This window comes from Puma concolor, chromosome B1 (genome assembly GCF_028749965.1).
Source record: "Puma concolor isolate L17-30 chromosome B1, mPumCon1.1.hap2, whole genome shotgun sequence".
In the NCBI taxonomy this organism is placed as follows: domain Eukaryota; kingdom Metazoa; phylum Chordata; class Mammalia; order Carnivora; family Felidae; genus Puma; species Puma concolor.
In genome coordinates this window covers 75,695,169-75,716,831 of record NC_141670.1, presented here as the reverse complement: position 1 = coordinate 75,716,831, position 21,663 = coordinate 75,695,169, and the positions used below count along the sequence as shown (strand labels likewise).

General features: G+C 34.5%; 1 protein-coding gene and 1 pseudogene across 3 annotated transcripts in view; one reads left to right on the top strand and one right to left on the bottom strand.

The window, feature by feature from the left end:
- FBXW7 (F-box and WD repeat domain containing 7) overlaps positions 1–21,663 on the bottom strand; it is a 231,044-nt gene that overhangs the window by 148,414 nt on the left and 60,967 nt on the right. The window contains exon 2 of one of the 3 annotated variants that reach the window (XM_086704091.1): positions 9,710–9,757. The exons of the other annotated variants lie outside the window; for them this stretch is intronic. The gene's annotated coding sequence lies outside the window, so the exon portion shown is untranslated. The remainder of the gene's footprint in view (positions 1–9,709; positions 9,758–21,663) is intronic. 3 annotated transcript variants of the gene reach the window in all.
- On the top strand, positions 16,773–18,168 carry LOC112858161 (large ribosomal subunit protein eL8 pseudogene; annotated as a pseudogene).

Below are 21,663 nucleotides of genomic sequence, written 5' to 3'. Positions count from 1 at the left end.
TTTTTTTTTTAATTTTTTTTTCAACGTTTTTATTTATTTTTGGGACAGAGAGAGAGCATGAACGGGGGAGGGGCAGAGAGAGAGGGAGACACAGAATCAGAAACAGGCTCCAGGCTCTGAGCCATCAGCCCAGAGCCTGACGCGGGGCTCGAACTCACGGACCGCAAGATCGTGACCTGGCCAAAGTCGGACGCTTAACCGACTGCGCCACCCAGGCGCCCCTAAAAATTTAAACTTTTAAAAACCAGGCTATCCAATTTCATAGTAGGCAATAACAGGATTTTCTTTTAACTTATTTTACTGTGGAGGCCACATATTAAATAACCATTTTTTAAATGTTCTCAATATTTTTCCAATTTGCCTACTGTACAGACTGTGATTTAAGTTAAAACTATTATAAATCAGAACTTCATACTATAGTTAAGAACAGAAATTTGTTTTATTATATAGAAGGTTGTGTTGAGGTAGCAGTAAATTTATATGAGGATAAGATGGCTTCCACCAGACCCCAAATAAAACAAAACCAAATTTTCCCTGGCAATGCTATACTACAACATAGAACTACATACACACATACTATTATAAGAACCCCATAGTACACAACTACAATAAACTACAGTTTTCTCTAGCATCCAAACAAAAATAATAAAACAAGGAAGAAAAAGAAGTTCAAAACCTAGGTGACATATGGGTGAGCAGAAGAATATTATGATAATTTATATATACATTTTTAATCACTGTAAAATAAGATGTATGTCTCTTCGTTAGTAAAACTAACTCAAGAAAACTAAATGAAGGATAAAACTATTGTTTTAAAAGAGAAAAAATATCCAATCTAATAACCAGATTATGTAAGAGAAATATGGATTGACTATGTAAGCAGCAATTACTATAAATAAGCAAAGAAACAAAAAACTTCAGGAATAAAAAAGATTTGAACATTATTATCCAACATTTCAGGAATAAAAAAGATTTGAACATTATCCCACATGACCTAATGGGCAACATTTACAAAATCCTATAACCTAAAAGTGCAGAATAAGCACTGTCCATAAACATCTGTATAAGTTTCAAAGAGCTGATATAACAGATTATCCTATGACAACAAATTTAAATTAGAAATCATTAATAAAAAGATACATAGGATATCCAAAATATCTGGACATTAAGCAATACACTTTTAAATAACCTACTGGTCAAAGAGGAAACCCAAGAAAATAAGAAGAATGTATTTTTAAACTGAGTGATATGAAAATACAACATGTCAACATTCCTGAGATACAGTTAAAGAGGCATGAAAAGGAGAATCTTTAGCTGTAGCCATTTATACTAGAAAACAAGAGAAGAGTAAGCTTCCAATATAAGAAGCTAAAAGGAAGAGAAAATTAAATCAAAAGTAAGAAGGAATTAAAAAATGGAAAGCAATTAAACACAAAGCAAACAAATGATAGAGAAAATTATCTCCAAAAGTTGGCTCTTTGCTAACTTATTATATTAAAAAATTAATAAGCACCTAGCAAACTGATAAGGGGGGAAAAAGAAAATAAATTATTAGCATCAAAAATCAAAAAGCTAATATCACCACTGATCCTGCAGGCATTAAAAAATAATAGGAGCATCTTATGAACAACTTTGTACTAACCAATTCAACAAAATAAATGAAACAAAAATACTGTGAAAAATGCAAAACACCAATACTACCAAGGGGTAAAATTGAATTCACAATCCAAAACCGTCCTTCAAGAAAACTTTCACTGCTGAATTCTATCAAATATTTAAGAAAACCATATGCCAAGTTTTATATAAATTATATGTCTGTCATACAAACATATGTCAGTATTATACAAAACAAAGGAAAAGAGGGTACACTTTAAGCTTTGACAAAATTTTAGCAAATCAAATCCAGTGATTATAAAAACAATAATACATCCTAACAAAGTGAAGTTTATCTAAGAATATAGATTTAACATGAAAAAATAATCACTGTAATTCACAGGAATAGTTGGAAAGAAAAAAACTAAATGATCAAAATCAAATACCATTAACAAAAAGACAGACAAAACCACTGAACCAGTGAAGAACTTCCTCAACCAGATAAAGGGTATCTATGAAAGTCCTATAACTAACAACAGATTTAATATGAAATGTCAAATATAGTCTCCCTAAGTTTGGGAACATGGCAAGAATGCTTGTTCTCATTATTTATCCTCATAATTAGAAATCCAATATAAAAAGGTAAGAGAAAGAAAAACAAAAAGATCAAAAAAGAAGTAAAACTGTCTCTGTTCATATATGATTGTTTATGCAGAAAATCCTAGGAAATCTATCCCCAAAAGGTACTACAAATAGGAAATAACAAGCATTGGTGAGGATACAGAGAATCTGGAACCCCTGTAAATTGGTGTTAGTAATATACAATGGCGAAGCCACTGTGGAAAACAGTTTGGCAGTTTCTCAAAAAGCTAAAAGCATAGAATTCTACCACATAGCCCAGCAATTCCACTTCTAGGTATACACCCAAGAGAATGGAAAAGCAGACTCAGATACGTGTACACCAATGTTCACTGCAGCATTATTCACAATAGCCAAAAGGGAGGAAACCCAAGTATCCACAAGCAGATGAAGAAATAAACAAAGTGTGGAATATTATCCAGCCATAAAAAGGAATGAAATTCTGACGCATGCTACAACACAGATAAACTTTGAAAACGTTACAAGTGAAAAAAGCCAGACACAAACTCTAGGCGCATGGGTGGCTCAGTTGGCTGAGCAACCAACTCTTGATTTCAGCTCAGGAAATTCCCAGAATTGTGGAATCAAGGCCCACGACACTGTGTGCTGAGCATGGAGCCTACTTGGGATTCTCTCCCTTTCCTTCTGCCCTTCTTCCCCGCTAGCATGTCTGCACTGTCTCTCTCTTGGGGGGGGGGGGGGGGGCGGGAGTCAGACACAAAAAGAACAAATATTACTGGATGGTTCCGCTTACATGAAATATCTAGAATAGGAGAATTCATACAGCAGGAAGTACATATTACCAGGGCCTAAGAGAGGGGAAAATGAGGAATTATTACCTACTAAGCATAGAGTTTAATATTCCTTATCACCTTAAAAAAAACTGCCATACATTACTGAAAGAAACTAAAAGATAACCTAAGTAGAAGGTTTATAAGCCAGAACACTAAGTATTAATGTCAATTTATCATAATGTCTTATTATGACATGTTTATTAAATATTGTATAGAAGTCAATTCTCAAAATCTTGAGATTAGATACTTCACCCCAAAGAAGATATTCAAATGGCTAACAATACATAAAAAGATGCTCAATATTGACATCAGAGAAATACAAATTAAGCCAGAAATACTCCAACTTTGTGCTACTATTTTCATATATACATTTTAAACTGAACAATACAATCATAGTTTTTGCTTTAATCATCGGTAATTTTTTTAATTAAAAAAATTTATAGTTTTTATTATTACCCACATATTCACTTTTTTTTAATGTTGATTCCTTACTGTAAATGGCACTTGCAACCTGATGCCATTTCCATTCAGACTCAATGAACTTCCTTTAGAATTGCTTGCAATGCTGGTGGGCTGGTGAAAAATTCCATTAGTTTTTGTTTACCTCTTCAATGGTTCTTTTGCTTCTAGAATCTCTCTCAGTATATTCCCAGCTGCTTGGCTAGCCCTAACTTCTGTCCCTTGCTACTGGAAATACAGGAGGCTGGGATGCATCCAAAGCCAAGAAAGCTACAAACATACAATTCTTACACATTGCAGTTGCAGGCTTTTAATTTTTTTTTTTTAACGTTTATTTTTGAGACAGGGAGAGAAACAGCATGAACAGGGGAGGGTCAGAGAGAGGGAGACACAGAATCTGAAGCAGGCTCCAGGCTCTGAGCTGTCAGCACAGAGCCCGACGCGGGGCTAGAACTCACGGACCGCGAGATCATGACCTGAGCCAAAGTCGGCCGCTTAACCCACTGAGCCACCCGGGCGCCTTTGCAGTTGCAGGCTTTAAAGAGTAACCTTTAATCTGGCTTCTGCTTCATTTAAAGTCATTTTTTGCGGCTTTCACACAGATGAAGTTCAATATTTTATCCAGATTTTATAATTTTATAATTGTTATCTGAAGGATGGTTCACTCAACAACTACTTCACTGGCATCACTGCATCATTACCAGATGTCAGAATCTCAAAATTCTATTAATGTTGAGTGAAAAACTCACATCCTTGATTTTCATTCCTCCCTCTGAATTACGACCTTCATCCCATCACATAAGAATTTAAAGTACTCCTACCATCTTCCAGTCTTTATTCTCTTAACTCACATAGTACATTAAGAGTAATTATTATCTATCATACTGCTTTTATCATTAGAAACAATATTTTCTGTGAAAACCAGGAAACGTGTAATCAGAAACATAATCTTAATTTTCAACTCCACCACTATCCATGAAATCGTAAGTACATCACAATCTCTGTGATCCCTATTTCTACCATCTGCAAATGAGAACATCATCCACCTCATTAGTTAAGCTTAGAACCAAAATATAATAATTAATGCTAACAAGGGTAGACAAGAATTGGTCAAAGATATTATAGGGTTTGTAACATGAAAATAGGTGAATGGTTAAAATCATTATATATAAAAAAAAAAAAAAAAAAACGAACAGATTGGGGCACTTGGATAAGGAGTTCATTCACTGATTCAATAAGCATTTAGTAAATTCCAACAATATATCAAGCATGTTCAAGGCAAATTTTTCAGCTTGAGAAATAATAATTTAGGGGTGCTAAGGACATAATAATTGAAGTCAAACAGACAATGAAGGAAAATGTGGCATTTGTGAGTCATCACAAATTTGTGATAACTTACATAATAAAAACAGAGACCATCTCCTAGAAATGATACATAATGAGAAGGAGCAAGGAGCAAAGCTTCAATGCAGTTTATACTTCAGAGGTATATGAAAGAAAAAAGCAGTAACAAAAAGAACATGTAGCTGGAGAAATCACAGAAAAACCATAAAGCACAGTTATTATGGAATACAAGGGAGAAGTGAATGTTAAGAAGAAGCAAAATACCAAATGCTATTAAAAAAAAAAAAAAGTAGGACAGGATGAGAAATGAAAACACACAGATTTAGCAACTGGAACTCAGTCTTACCTTAGGGATGTTGTAAAGCATTTTAACATGAGCTTAACTATCTATCTGGTTAGGTAAGAAAAGTTTACTTTCACTTGAGGAAGCAGAATGCCAGTAGAAACAATAGTCAAACTGCAGAAGGTAGCCGAGTAAGAATTAAGAAACTGGACCACAAATCAAACAAGCTCAGTGATAAAGGGAAGGATAAGGAAAGAGTAAAAGTAAAAGGCATTTTTCAAGATTAAGTGTGATAAGATGGAGAACCCAGCATGGAAAATGAGAATAACAGAAAACAGCAAGGTTCAAGTGAAAGGAAGAAGGGATAAGATTAAGAATATAGATATTATCCTTTGAAAAAAATGAAAACATTTTGTTCTTTGAGTGAAGATAGAGGAAATAAAGTATAAAATATGAAATGAAAAAAGAATGAGAAAACAGAAATAGGACTGGTCATTTGAGGACAGTGGAAAGGTTTCAAATAACTAATATTGAAAATGAAATAGAAGATCAAAATGAGATAAGGATCACCAGCAAGCACTGAGGCTAAGCTAGGAGGAAAAGTGTCAATTTATATTAGAAACTTCTAAAGACTGTAATCAGATAGAACTCTACCAAATCTAGGAAGTCCATGAACAGGGAACAAAACCAAAGAAATGAACAGTTGTAATTATTTCAATTAATAGACTGGAAATTTCTGAAGAAAGATCAGAAGTATGGAAACCTTAAGTATTAATAAGAATAAAATTGAGATGACTACTAGATTAAAAGTGGGCTACTCTGGATCAACCTTTTCCTTAAAAACAGTGGGGGGGGGGTGAGTTCTGAAGGAAAAAGCTTTTAGGAAAACTTCCTTGCATGATGTTGCTACAGAAATTGTACTGGGAGAAAAGGGAGTCAATACTATTGTGTAATGGTTTTCAGACATTTGTACAAAAATAATGTGACATTTAGAATAATCCAAGTCCATTTGAGCTTTCCTCAGTAAGATTAAGTAGTGAAAGACCGTTCTGACAAAGAATAGTTTAATTATTCTATCCACACAACCCTGACCAATATCTCCAAGGTATATTATGAAGCACATCAGTAGAATAGCAAACTCTAGGACATGAGCTGAGAATCTGCTACCTAGAATATATAAAGCAACCCCGATTGACTTCAGTAAGAAATTAGTGGTTTAACTAAAGGGCAACTCCTCTTACTCTTGTAAGAAAAAAAGTGTCTCTATTAATATTAAAACCCCCATTTCAAATATAAATAACTCAGAATTAATATACACTTAATTATTGTTAGTAAGCATACAAAACAAGAGAAAGAAAGTATAGTGCACAAAAGCCATTTTGCCTTAATTCAGCTATAAATAGGTTAAACTCTCTTAACTGCCACATTTGACATATACCATAGAAGGAAGTAACTCTCAATTAAATCTTTTTTTATTATAACTGAAAATGTAATACCATGAAAAATGACATGTTTCACCTTTTATTTCCTTTTCCAATGCAAAATGTCCATGGGTGGTATAAAACAAACTATAAAAATATCACAGTGAAGAACAATGTTACCTACCAATTGACACTTAAGTGGATGCTTAACCAGTGGACACCACAATTTAAAATCAACTAAAAAAAAAGAATATCAATAATTTTGGCTCTATAAAATTTCATTATTTGAAGTTAACACAGTGTTAGATAATATGAATGATACAAACAAAAGTAAATTTCCCTAATAAAAATACATTAATCACACTATATTACAATCCCTTGCCCTTACGCAGAAAGCCAACGCTAAGAGTGGTGATATTCCATTGTTATATGCCATTTCTCTAAAACCAACATTAGAAAACATTATAGAACAATTCATTCTGAAATATGCCTTCAACTGATAAAAGCCACATGATAAAAAATAAGGAACTAAAATTGTCCCATAAAAATCAAGAAGATACATACCTATTAAACTTGAAGGAAAAGTATACATATTCCATATGTAAGTTTACAAATACATCAAAAAATTAGTGCCTACAAATATCCTGCACAAGACTAAAATCAGTAAGATTCTCAAAATTTATTTTCTCCTCCTGGAAAAGATAAAAAGAATTCTGATAATAGTGTTAGCCTGAAAGGCCATAGTTTATTAAGGTATGACATCAAATATACCTTAAGTGCCATGATAAACTAAGGTATCATACAATCCAAAAAAACTAAACATGAATTCACAAGACTATTATCAATGGATATATCACACACAGCTAACATTTTCATGGTAACCCATGGGATCAAAACATAGCATTTTCCTTAAAACAATTAACTAAGGAATTGAAGCACAAATATAAAGATAATTGCTTCCTTTGGGCTTTGGCTGTCAAACACAAAAAATGCCAATGCTTTACAGTCCTGTGGTAATTAAAACCTTGTCACAGATCTAAACTATAAATGAATATTTATTTAAAGATAAATTTGCAATATGACACCAAAAGCACAAGCAACAAAAGAAAAAAAAGATGAACTGAACATCATCAAAATTAAGAACTTCTGTGCTTCAAAAGACACCAGAAATAAAGTGAAAAGACAATCCACGGAATGGGTGAAAGTATTTGCAAATCCTATATCTCATAAGGGAATAGTTTTCAGAATATATAAAGAATGCTTACAATTTAACAAAAGACAATCCAATTAAAAAATGAGCAAAAGATTTGAACACACACTTCTCCAAAGAACATATGTAAATGGTCAACAGGCACATGAAATAATGCTCATCATCAGTTTTATAGAAATGAAAATCAATACCACAATGAAATACCACTTCGCGCTCACTTGGATAGCTAAAACAAAAAATGACTAAAAGTAACAAGCGTCTATAAAGATGTAGAGAAGTTGGAATCCTCGTATCCTGTTGGTGCGATTATAAAATAGCACAGCCATTTTGACAGTTCCTCAGACTTAGACAGTTATCACATCTTGCAATTCTACCCTTATTAAGCGCATATCCAAAACAAATAAAAATATACATCCACACAAAAACTTATACCAGAATATTCATTGCAGAAGCATTCCTAATAGCCAAAGGTAGATACAATCCATCAACTGATGAATGGATACAAAAATTATGGTATATAATGGAATGGTTTTTCCCATAAAAATGAATGGCACATGCTACAACATGGGTGAACCTTGAAAACGTTACGCTAAGCGAAAACAGCCAGACACAAAAAGACAAATAGAATATGCTTTCTTTTATATGAAATGTCCACAATAGGCAAATCTATAGAAACTGAAAATATTTAGTGGTTGCTTGGAGAAGGGGACTGTGGGGTAGGGGAGACAGGCAGGGTGTTTAAAGGGAATTAGGGAATGACTGCTAACGGATACAAGGTGCGGTTGAAGTATCCTAAAATTAGATAGTAGTGTCAGTTACACACCTCTGAATATGCTAAAAACCACCAAATTGTACACTTATGGATGAATTTCTTGATATGTAAATGTATTCCAATAGTTACTAAAAATAAATTTGCAAATGAAATATATATCATAAGCATATACAATTCAAAGATGAGTGCCTCCCTCAAACGAACTCAAATATATGCATCAATGGGGAAGAAAACACATTATGTTGATTTGTTCTACCTAATATATCTTCAGGAATCAGTTACCACATTTTATAATAGTAAAAATTTGAGATTTTTATAACATCATTTGCTCCTAAAAATGTACATTTATAAATATACAGTAAGCAGAATAGTGTAATTGTTCAATATTTAAGCATCAACTATGATTATAGAATTTTAGAAACACATTTGGTTAAATACATATTGTTTCAAACACATTAATAATCATAATAAGAAAAATCAATGTTTATTATTAAATATCTCTTCATATATCTAGGACACTTCGATTAGCTAATCAAATAAATTTATTCATCCTTAGTAATATTTCACAGACTACATCAAAACAATTAAAAAACTATATTATGACACTTGATAATCCAATGCCTCACATTGCGTGAAGTACATTTAATAATTTTTAAATCTATCACTATTAACCAAAGCATAAGTTTATGAAATTCTTAATATTAAAATGTTATTACAATGAAATTAGAGACCCCAAAGAGAAAATAGCTTAGGGCCTTACCAGAGTACTTGTCTTCATATTGACCTACTATGGTAAACAGGACCTAATGTAAGGAGGAGTCAAGTAATGGATAGCTAAAGAAGAAATGTGTATTACTGTCACCAGCTAATAGAAAACTGCCACAAATATCTCACATGAGGAAAATTGTGTTTCCTTCACCAAAGTACTAGCATTCTTGCCCGCTAAGACAGCTCTGCCATCGAACTCTTTTAATACTCAGATTGCACACTAAAAGAATTTTCTGGATACAGTGTATAGAATAAATCAGAAGGAATCAGAATAAGTCTATAAAGAAATTCTAGTACCAAGTAAAAATTATAAGAAATATAAATTATATTTGTTACTTACACTGACTATTGTAAACGTCACTAAGGTAACATACATGCAAACTTAAGTAACATGCAAAATATTTAACACTGAAAGTATGTACTTACCAAATACTTAGGTAGCCTGTTAAAAATCCCTCTGCTGGTTGAGATTCCCTAAATAATAATAATAATAATAACAAAATGAAGAGGAGGAAGAAGAGGAGGAGGAAGAGGAGAAGAAAGAACTTTTGAACTTCAGAAGTTACCCCTACTCTGTAAAATCTAGCCAAGAATCCCACTTGTTTTTTTTTTACAACACTTAAACACATCACATGCTGAAACTTTGGCACATGATAAATATAAAACAATTTTTCCTAATGTTAGAATTTAAATTTTATGTATAATATATGGAAAAGCTAATGAATTATCAAGATATTGGTAGAGTTTACTAGACTACAAAGAATGAGCTCTATAACAAATTAGATTTCAAAAATTACCAACCAAGACAAGAGCAAACTAACAAGGTCTTAGAGAAGCACTGTTAAATTCTTCCTGACCATCAACAGACAATATCATACACTACACTTCTGGTATCTGTAGTTACCACCTTGTAAGCAGCATCTAGACAACCTAACTACAGAGTTAAAGTACAGACAGGAGGTGGAAAAGTCTTTACAAGGTATTCACTCTATTTTTTTTCATTAACATAGGGAAGCATTTTAAATTCAACCTTACATTGACAGAAAAAAATTAAAATATTTTATCTACAATAAAAGGAAATGAATGTATAAGCAGGCAGATTACTTTTACTATTTACAAAAGTTAGTTATCAATAATTTTATAATAAGCATGGTATATACCCTTTCAATCAGGTCTCAAGTCAAAATAATCTTCAAAACAGGGGTGCCCGGGTGGCTCAGTCGCTTAAGCGTCTGACTTCAGCTCAGGTCATGATCTCACAGTTTGTGAGTTCGAGACCCGCATTGGGCTGACAGCGCACAGCCTGGAGCCTGTTTCAGATTCTGTGTATCCCTCTCTCTCTGTCCCTTCCCCGCTCATGTGTGCGCTCTCTCTCTATTTCTCTCTCAAAAATAAACATTAAAAAAAATTTTTTTAATAATAATCTTCAAAACAAAGTTCAAAATTCAAGAATAAAGCACTAACTATAGAGATTTTATTGCTTGCCAGGCACATTGCTCACAACTTGAAAAAAACTTATACACCCTTTTCTTAAATTAGCTTTATAGATTAAAAAAAAAAGTCTTATAGAAATTAAATCGCCTGCTTAAATATAACAGCTGCCTTTGACTGAACAACCCAATGTCTTTAAGGCACTGTACTCTTCAAAAACAAAACAAGTAAGACAGAATACAATTCACAAAACTAGACTGCCTCTTTTAGAGTCAGGAAAAAATGTTTTTAAATCCCTTTTAAAGAATTACCAGAATACAAAATCATGTATCTTACTAACAGAAAATGTTACCATACCAGAACTTAAAATATCACATACAAAATAAAATAAAAATGTTTTCTTATGAGTAAGGCATACCAATAGATTTTCTATCACTACCACTGTTAAAATCAAAATCCATCAAATTCATTACATCCATCCACAGGCCATAAAAAAAGGAAGGAGAGAAAGTATATCAGAGACCTAAACAATAAATTTTAAAACAATTAAGCTTTTGGGAAGCCTGGGTGGCTCAGTCGATTAAGAGTCCGACTTCGGCTCAGGTCATGATCTTGCAGTTCGTGAGTTCAAGCCCCATATCAGGCTCTGTGCTGACAGCTTGAAGCCTGGAGACTGGTTCGGATTCTGTCCCCCTTTCTCTCTGCCCCTCCCCTGCACTCGCTTGTGCACACACGTGCTCTCTCTCTCTCTCTCAGAAGTAAACATTGAAAAACAATTTTTTTTAAGTAATAAAGGTTTTATGAGAGAAAAATATTGTCATGACTTTGAAATAGGCAAAGATTTCCTAAACAAGACACAAAGATCAACACAACAAATGGGGCTTCATTACAATTTAAAAGTAGTATTCTTTAAAAAGTTAAAATGTAAGCTACAGAGCAGGAGGAAATATTCATAATGCACATGCCCAACAAAGGACTCAGGTATGAAAATTTTTTTTTAATATTTATTTATTTTTGGGAGAGAGAGAGACAGAGCATGAATGGGGTGGGGCAGAGAGAGAGAGGCACAGAATCCGAAGCAGCCTCCAGACTCTGAGCTGTCAGCACAGAGCCCAACACGGGGCTCAAACTCATGAACCATGAGATCATGACCTGAGCCAAAGTCAGACACTTAATTTTTTTTTAGAAAAACAACTTCAAATCATCAAAAACAAGACAACCCAATTTTTAAGATAGGCTGAAGACCAAACAAAACTTCACAAGAAAATAATTTCAAAACCCAATAAGCATATTGAAAAGGTACTCAATATTACTATTAGGAAAATACAGACAACATAATAAGATACTATTATCAACCAAAATGTGTAGTATTTATTTAAAAACCAGACAATGCCAAGTGCAAGTGAGAAAGTACAGCCACTGGCATTCTCATACACTGCATGTAGGAATGTAAATTAGTATAACTGGTATGGAAAACTATTTGGAAGTACCTACCAAAGGTGAACATATCCATACCCAATGACTAAGTAATACCATTCTTAAGTATGCACTCAATAGAAATGTGTACATATGTGCACAAGGAGCTATATACAAAGTTTATCACAGCAGCATTATCTAAAGAGCCCAAAACTCCATATAAAAGAAACGTCCACTAGGAAAGGGGTGAAATAAACTATAGCATTACATATTCGTGTAATCCTAAACCTCAGTGGAAAAAAAGGAAACTAAAAACAAACCAGGATACATATCACAAACATAATGTCAGGTGGGAGTGTGTGACTGTGTGTGTGTGTGTGTGTGTGTGTGCGTGTGTGTGTGTGTGTTAATTTATTAAATTCAAAAAACAAGCCAAACTAATCTCTGACCACAAAGTCAGAATAGAGTTAACTTTGGGATAAAGACTGTTATTTGATTGGGACAGAACACAGGGAAGCTTTAGAGAAGTAACTATCTTGATCTAGGTTACAATTACAAAGATGTGTTCACTTTGCAAAAGTTTATCAATATAGAAGTATTAATCTACTTTTCTACTTTGTCTGGCCTGGTAGACTCCTCCAAAACTCCAATCAGCCAAAAATTGTCATCAGCGTTCTACTAGTAGGTAGCTGACCACTCAGGTACAGTTCTCAGACATAAGGTGCACAAGTAACCCTTTCACAAAACTGATTTTTTAATCAGTTTAACCATTTGTTCCACCCCCAAGCCAGATACCTGCTTCTTCTAATTCAGGTACTCATCTTTCTTTTTTTATTTTTTGTAATTTTTTTTCAGTTTATTAAACTGAAAAAATTTATTTTGAGAGAAGCGGGGCAGTGCAGAGAGAGAGAATCCCAAGCAGTCTCCACACTGTCATGCAGAGCCTGATACAGGGCTCAAACTCATGAACCGTGAGATGGTGACATGAGCCGAAGACAAGTCAGACACTTAATCGATTGAGGAGCCCAGGCGTCCGGGGTACTTCTATTTCTAAATGGTATTCACCAGGTTACTCATCAAGAGTAAGACTCACCATTCCCACTTCGGGAAATTTTGATATGAACAAATCTGTTAATTTGAGAGACATCTTAGAACTAAAAGGGGGAGAAACCTCCCTTAAGAGAAGTTTGCCTTATCTTCCTAAAAGAGAAAGATCAACTTCCTGAATATAAGGAAGACCTCTCCAGAGGTCACACATCTCAGCAAACAAGACATATACTAGGAAAAGGATCAGGATCACAGAGTTATTAATTCTGAGGCTGAGAACCAACAGATCCCATCCAACATCTAAAGAGCCTGCAGAACTAGACATGGGTTTATTAAAAAAAATTACCTAACTATAATTTCCAGTAATACTAAAGATCCCAAAGAGGACAATAAGGATGTAAGTAGAACAGTCTTCCCCTAAAACAAAAGAGACGCAGAATGAATGAATTCAGTGACTACATACCGTTCACCTAGCAATAAATTTAATTAAGATTGCTCATGAACTATAACCATGCAAACATTTGTATTTGAAAATCTTGCATCTTTAAATATACTTATTTATATATAATGTTATGCTAATGATATATTTCCCTATATTATTTATTATTCCCTATATACTGTTATTTTTTGTTGTTTTCTATTTTAATTTTGTAGGTGGAAAAGCAAGAGGTAGACTGGTGATGAATATAAAAAAAGCAGGATCTCAGCTAGTCAAAAGTTGTAAGTAGTTAGAAAGATCAAATCTTGAATAACCTGGAACAAACATTAGAAATCATTTCTCAAATTACCCATCACCCATTCAATTTAGCCTAATTACAATATTTCACAAATCAACACAGTACAAATCAACAGTGTATCTCCACCTTATACAGAAGTGAATCCCAGTACAACCTTCAAATGTTTTCAAAAACCTTCACCCCATCACATTTTCTGCAAAAGATGTAAATTTGCACTTTAAAAATCTCATGTTGCATTTCTATTTCCTGAACAAAGAAGACACTGCACTCAGTATTTATCCTCTGAAGCATCTTGCCTGATTGCTTCAAAACTGCAAAGAAATGCTTAAACAATACTTCAAAGAGTTTGAAAGGAATCCCTCAACATTCTTTTTTTTTAATGTTTATTTTATTTTTGAGAGAGACAGAGACAGAGTATGAGCAGGGGAGGTGCAGAGAGAGAGGGAGACACATAATCGGAAGCAGGCTCCAGGCTCCAAGCTATCAGCACAGAACCTGACATGGGGCTCAAACTCACGGACTGCAAGATCATGACCTGAGCCGAAGTTGGACACTCAACCGACTGAGCCACCCAAGCGCCCCAGAATCCCTCAACATTCTGATTACCATAGACACTATATACAAATTTAAAATGTAAATTCATGGTATCTTTAAAATATCTAACTTGTCCCAGCTGCTACAACACTACAAAATACAAGTTTTGTTGTAAATCATCTACATTTTATATATAATCCTTTTCGCTACACAAATACTCTTTTATAAAGTTAAGCCCCCACCATATTCTTCAACATTCCCACAAACCTTACAAGTATTTCTAAACTCCTCATAAGTTCTTGTAAATTGCCAATTTTTACAAAGTACTTCTTTCGAAGCTTGTGCCTTATATATCTTTCACCACCATTTTCACGCTCCTTAAGTCAACACAAGCCCCAACTGATCATTTTATTGCAGTGACATATACAACCACTGTGAGAATTCTAGAAACATGGCCTTTATCTAGAAACATAAACTGCTACCTTGATATCTGCAACTGGCAGATTCTACAATAGATTGAAACTTTACTGGGTCCTAACATCTCATATAATCCCTAAAACTACACTATTCAGACTAAGTTTTTAAAAATGAGGAAAAAAATGATACAATAACTGAAAAAAAAGAGTAAAGAATAAACCTATTAACCTTAAACCTGGTACTATAAAACTTGATGCGTACAATTTTAAAGAAAAGAAGAATTTCACAAAATCAAATGTATCAATACTATTTAACAACTAGAGAAAACACAAGCCCAAAAGAATTTATCTGAAACAATATAAATAGCAAAAGGCAGCCTATCTAAAACCAAGTATTGTGAATCCCAAGATCCCCAAGATCCTTTTCTTTCTTTCTTTTTTTTTTTTAAGTTTCTAATTTATTTATTTTGAGAGCGAGCGAGTGTGCACAAGCCAGCATGAGTGGGGGTGGGGAGACAGAAAGAGAGGGAAAGAGAGAATCCCAAACAGGCTCTGAACTGCCAGGGCAGATCCTAACATGGGGCTCCATCCCACGAACGGTGAGATCATGACCTGAGCCGAAATTAAGTCTATCGCTTAGCCAACTGAGCCACCCACGTGCCCCCCACCAATATCCTTTTCTATTATACCCTACTGGCTTCAAGGAATTAGGATTTAAGGTCTAATCTTTTTAAAAAGTTAAAACATTTTCCCTTTCCATTCAAAACAAATTATTCCAACGACCCACAGAGGCATACACATTCCTTCCCTTCCAAGTGTACAATGAAACATTCACCAAAATAAAACAAGCCTTAACAAAATTTAAAGAATTAAAAGAACTAAAAAAATACAAAATAGGTTATCTAATGGAACTAAGCTATTAATAAGTAAAAGAAAAATACCTCCCAAAAAATCCCTAAAATAAGAATTCAACTACATATCTAAATAACCAATGGATCAAAGAAGGCTCAAAGGAAATTAGAAAATGAAAATAAACACAACATATCAAAATTAGTATGATGCAATCAACATAGTGTTTAGATGGAAATTAATGGCATTAAATGCCTATATGAGAAATTAAAAAGAGGGGCACCAGGGTGGCTCAGTTGGTTGAGCACCCAACTCCTGATTTCAGCTCAGGTGATGGAACTCATGGTTGGTGAGTTTGAGCCTAACATAGGGTTCTGTGATGACAGTGCAGCACCTGCTTGAGATCCTCTCTCTTCCTCGCTCTCTGCCCCTCCCCCACTTGCATGCTCACTCCCTCTCTCTCAAAAATAAACTTAAGAAGAAGAAGAAGAAGAAGAAGAAGAAGAAGAAAAGTTTTAAATTGAAAAGATTCCACCTTAAGAAACTGGGCAAAGAAGAAGAGTAAGATAAACTCAAAGCAAACAGCACGAAGATAATAAAGAGCAGAAATCAATGGATTTCAATGGAATTGAAAACAGTAAAATAGAGAAAACTAAATGGATACAAAAGCTAGTTCTTTAAAAAGCTCAATAAAATTAATAAACCTCTACCTAGACTAACCAAAGGGAAAAAAAAGAGAAAGATAATATAAATCACCAAGAGGACTGAAAGCAGGGATCTTCACTATAGACTTTAGACATTAAAATAATTACAGAATACTTACAATAATTAGGTAATACAAATTAATGCCTACAAATTCAGGAACTAAAATGAAATGTATCATTTCATCCCCAAAGAGAAAAACTGCCAAAACTCATTCAAGAAAAAGCAGATAACCTGAATTTTCTGGTATATATTAAAGAAAACAAATTTGTAGTTAAAATTTTTCCAAAAACTAAAATACATGCTTTGAAGTTTCATAACAAATGCTACAAAATATGTAGGAGAAGTAATGTCAATTAAATACAATTTACTCCAAAAGAAGTAGAATTTACTCCCAACTCAAAGTACCAAAGCAAGACAAAGATACTGTAAGAAAACAGCAGAAACAACATCCTTCATGAACATATACAAAATTCTTCAACAAAATAAGCAAACTCATCTCTCTCCTCCAGCCATCCAAGATGCTGAAAGGAAAGAAGACTAAGGGGAAGAAGGTGGTCCCAGTCCCTGCTGTTATAAAGAAGCAAGAGGCCAAGAAGGTAGTCAATCCCCTGTTTGAGAAAATACCCAAGAACTCTGGCACTGGACAGGACATCCAGCCCAAAAGGAACCTCAACCACTTTATCAAATGGCCCCGCTACATCCAGCTGCAGCAGCAAATGGCTATTTTCTATAAACATTTAAAAGTGCCTCCTGCAATTAACCAGTTCACCCAGGTCTTGGACTGCCAAACAGCTACTCAAGTGCTTAAGCTGGCCCACAATCACAGACCAGAGACAAAGTGAGAGAAGCAGCAGAGATTATTGGCCCAAACCTTGAAAAAAGCTACGAGCAAAGGGGATGTCCCCACTAAAAGGCTGCCTGTTATTCAAACTGGAGTTAATACTGTCACCATCCTGGTAGAAAACAAGAAGGCTCAGCTGGTAGTAATTGCACATGATGTGGATCTCATTGGCTGGTTGTATTCCTGCCTGCCATGTGACATAAGCTGGGGGTTCCCTACTGCATCATCAAGGGGGAGGCCAGGTTGGTCCACAGGAAGATCTGCACCACTGTCACTCTCACACAGGTTAACTCAGAAAACAAAGGACCTCTGGCCAAGCTGGTAGAAACTATCAGGACCAATTACAATGACAGACATGATGAGATGTGCCATCACTGGGAAGGCAACATCCTGGGTCCAAAGTTAGTGGCTTGCATTCCCAAGTTGGAAAAGGCAAAGGCTAAAGAATTAGCCACCAAACTGGGCTAGTAGACGCTATTGAATTTTCTGTATATAAAAGTAATGAACAGTTCTCTTTCAAAAAAACATAAATAAGCAAACTCAACCCAGCAATATAAAAATGAGTAACAGCTCATAAGCAAGTAGAGTATACAGCAAGAATACAAAGCTGGTCCAATATTTGAAAATCAAACAAGGAAAGAGATCGTGTTAATAAAGCAAGAAAAACCACATAGCTAATGATGAAGCACTAGACAAAATCCAGCATCCATTTCTCACCAATAAAGAAAGAAAAAAAAATAAAGCAAAGCAGGAATTTTCTTAAACTACTAAAGGCTGTCTAAATAAACTTACAGCTAATTCTATATTAACAATAAACAACTAATAAAAGACCAGGAACAAGGCAAAGACATTTATTCGATTCAGCATCATTACTGGAAGCCCTGGCAAGAACAGTTAGGAAAAAATAAGAAAAAAGGCATAAAAATTGGAAATGAATAAATGAAAAATGGTATTGGAGTGCCTGGGTGGCTCAGTCGGTTAACCATCCAACTTCAGCTCAGGTCATCATCTCACAGTTCGTGGGTTCAAGCACAGCATCGGGCTCTGTGCTGACAGCTCAGAGCCTGGAGCCTGCTTCAGATTCTGTGTCTCCCTTTCTCTGTGTCCCTTCCCCACCTGTTTCTCTCCCCCCCTCTCAAAAATTCATTTTAAAAAAATGAAAAATAAATAAAAAAATAAAAAAATTTTCATTTTTAAAAAATGGTCTTTATTTGCATGCATGACAATCTACATAGAAAATGTAGACAAAGGTTACAAAAAAGCTCCTAGAACTAATAAAAGATTTTAACTCATGGAATATGGGGACCTGACCGGATACAGAATAAACATATCAGGTGAGAAGACTCCAAAGGTGGTAAGTATTCCATGGTACATCACAACAAGAAACATACCAATGTTGTTTGAACCACTTGGTTCAAGTGGCAACTTACAGATCTTTCTATTTGCAAAGGCACATTTTCTCCTTTGTAATAGTAAGTGATGTGTGGGATAATAATTTGGTATTATGTGTATACCCTGTTTCCAGCAGTCTTTCCTCCAAGGTTTTGGCATTCACTGATGGTTCTGGTCCAAAGTATTTCACTGGAGTTTTCACTATGATAATATTCTAACATCGCTTCAAAATGTATCAACTTCTCTCTTCTCTAAATAAGGCTTCCCTTTTCCTTTATCCCTCTTATCACTCTGGACTTCTAAATCATTTTTTCAAATTAAGGTTTTATAATTAATTACAATAATTCTCTCACTAAGGCTTAGATAGTTCCAGATATGGCCAGTAGGAACTCCTTTGGAGCTGGGGTTTGGGGGTTCTGCTGATGTGATACAATAGCTTTTGAGTACTTTCTTATTTTCTGGCTGTTTTCTCTGCCCAAGAACTAGGATCTGCAATTTTTCACAGAAGCCTTGGATCCTTTCAGTAGGAACAATATTTAGAGACGATCTTATCAGTGCTGAGTGTAGTCATTGCTACTGCAATTGCTGATGCTTATAAGCCCTTCTACTAGAAGGAAGAGGGGACTATATATGTGTATAATCATAGATTCATATTGATATTTCCATTCAATTGATAGTAAAAGACTTATTTTTTTATATATATTTTTTAATTTATTTAAATTCAATTTAGTTAACATACAGTGTAGCGGTGGCGTCAGGAGTAGAACCAAGTGATTCATCTCTTACATATAACACCCAGGGCTAATCCGAAAAAGTGCCCTCCTTAATTCCCATTACCCATTTAACCCATCCCCCCATCCACCTCCCCTCCAGCAACCCTCAGTTTGTTCTCTGTATTTAAGAGTCTCTTATGGTTTGCCTTAGTGGCTGTATTTGTCTATATTCTCTTAATGTTAAATTTATGGTTCCTAATAATATTAATAGGTTAACTTAAATGTCTTGTCTGTATTTTGGAATGGTTTCAAGATTACCATAAATAATACAGTTCTACTAAGTAAATGAGATCAGACTATAGGATTCTTTTCATATATTAATAATATGTCTTGGACATTTTGCTATTTCATGACATTTAGATTTTAATCTTTTTTGGTCAATCTATTAATATTCAAAATATGGATGATGTACTACAATTTATGTAGCCATTTCTCTACTAGTGGGCATTCAGATTGCTTCCAACATTTTGTTACTACAAATGATGCTATAATTAACACTTACATATATATATATATGTAAAGATATATAAGCATATATAGATATATATATAAAGATATATATATATCTTTATGCATACTTTTATAAAATCATGCATATTCTTAGAATTATTATTCCTTATTCACAATTCATTTTTCTAAGCTTTGTTAATTTTACTTTTTTAATATGAAATTTATTGTCAAATAATTGGTTTCCATACAACACCCAGTGCTCATCCCAACAGTTACCCTCCTCAATGCCCATCACCCACTTTCCCCTCCCTCCCTGAGAAACTTAACAGAAGACCATGGTGGGGGGGGGGGGGGGGAGAAAAGTTAGAAAGGGAAAGAACCAAACCATAAGAGACTCTTAAAAACTGAGAATAAATTTTGTTAATTTTAGAAGCTCTGTTATGTTTCTTAAAACTTTGCTACAAATTGCAAATATTTTCTACTAATCTGGCCCTCTTATATTTTTTCTTAGAGAAGTCTATTCCATTTTAAGGGAGGCAAATCTGTTTTCCTTTTCAAATATATGGTTCTTTACATTTTGATATGTTAAAAAAATAACATTGTGCTTTGTGTGTCTATACACTCTCCTCATTTTTCATTTATTCGGACTCTTTCTGGACTCTTCCTGCATCATCACTATCAATGTTTTTAATTACTACAGCTTTTTTTTTTTTTTTTAATGTTTATTTATTTCTGAGAGAGAGACAGAGTGCAAGCAGGGGAGGGGCAGAGAGGGAGGGAGACACAGAATCCTTAGCAGGCTCCAGGCTCTGAGCTGTCAGCACAGAGCCCTACGCGGGGCTAGAACTCATGAACCACGAGATCATGACCTGAGCCGAAGTCAGACACTTAACCAACTGAACCACCCAGACACCCCTTAATTACTACAGCTTTACAGTATAGCAAGCAATACCATAAAACACTTGTCAGGTTTTTATTTTTAAAACTTCTACTGGATACTCTGATTCATATATTTGAGAATCAAGTTGTCAAGTTTCCCCCATTTCTCAAACGGAAAAAATAAATTGTTGTTTTGATTGGAATTGCATTAGTTTTATGCATAAAATTTTGAAAAAGTCTTATAACACTGCACACACAGAAAAGGAAGTCAGCTGCAATACAATATTACTCATGGCACGTTGTTCATTTAAAATAAATCCACTCAGGAACAGTCAATTAAGCATCCAACTTCGGCTCTGGTCATGATCTCATGGTTCATGAGTTTGAGTCCCACATTGGGCTCTGTGCTGACAGCTTGGAGCCTGGAGTCTGTTTTGGATTCTAAGTCTCCTTCTCTCTCTGCCCCTATCCTGCTCGTACTCTGTCTCTTTCTGTCTCTCAAAAATAAATAAAAACATTAAAAAAAATTTTTTTAATGAATCCACTCACAACAGCTAATTCAATTATTAAATGCTCAGATGCAAAGTTCCTCGGGACACAGGATTCATACAAAGAAAAATACAAAGCCCAATTAAATGGACAGAAAGAAAATGTAAACACAGTTTACAAAATTAAACAATAATGACAACAAAAATACCAAAAAGACTGAAACCAAGACCTAAGATCAAAATTCTAAAGATGTGGAGAAAAGAAGACAAAGTTGTCCTGATGATATACCTCAGGACTAGGAAGGCTTTAAGTTTTAAACTACAAACCCACAGGGGGCGGCTGAGTGGCTCAACCAGTTGAGCTTCAGACATGGTTGTGAACTCAAAGGTTCCAGATTAGAGCTCTGTGTTGAGCCCTGTGC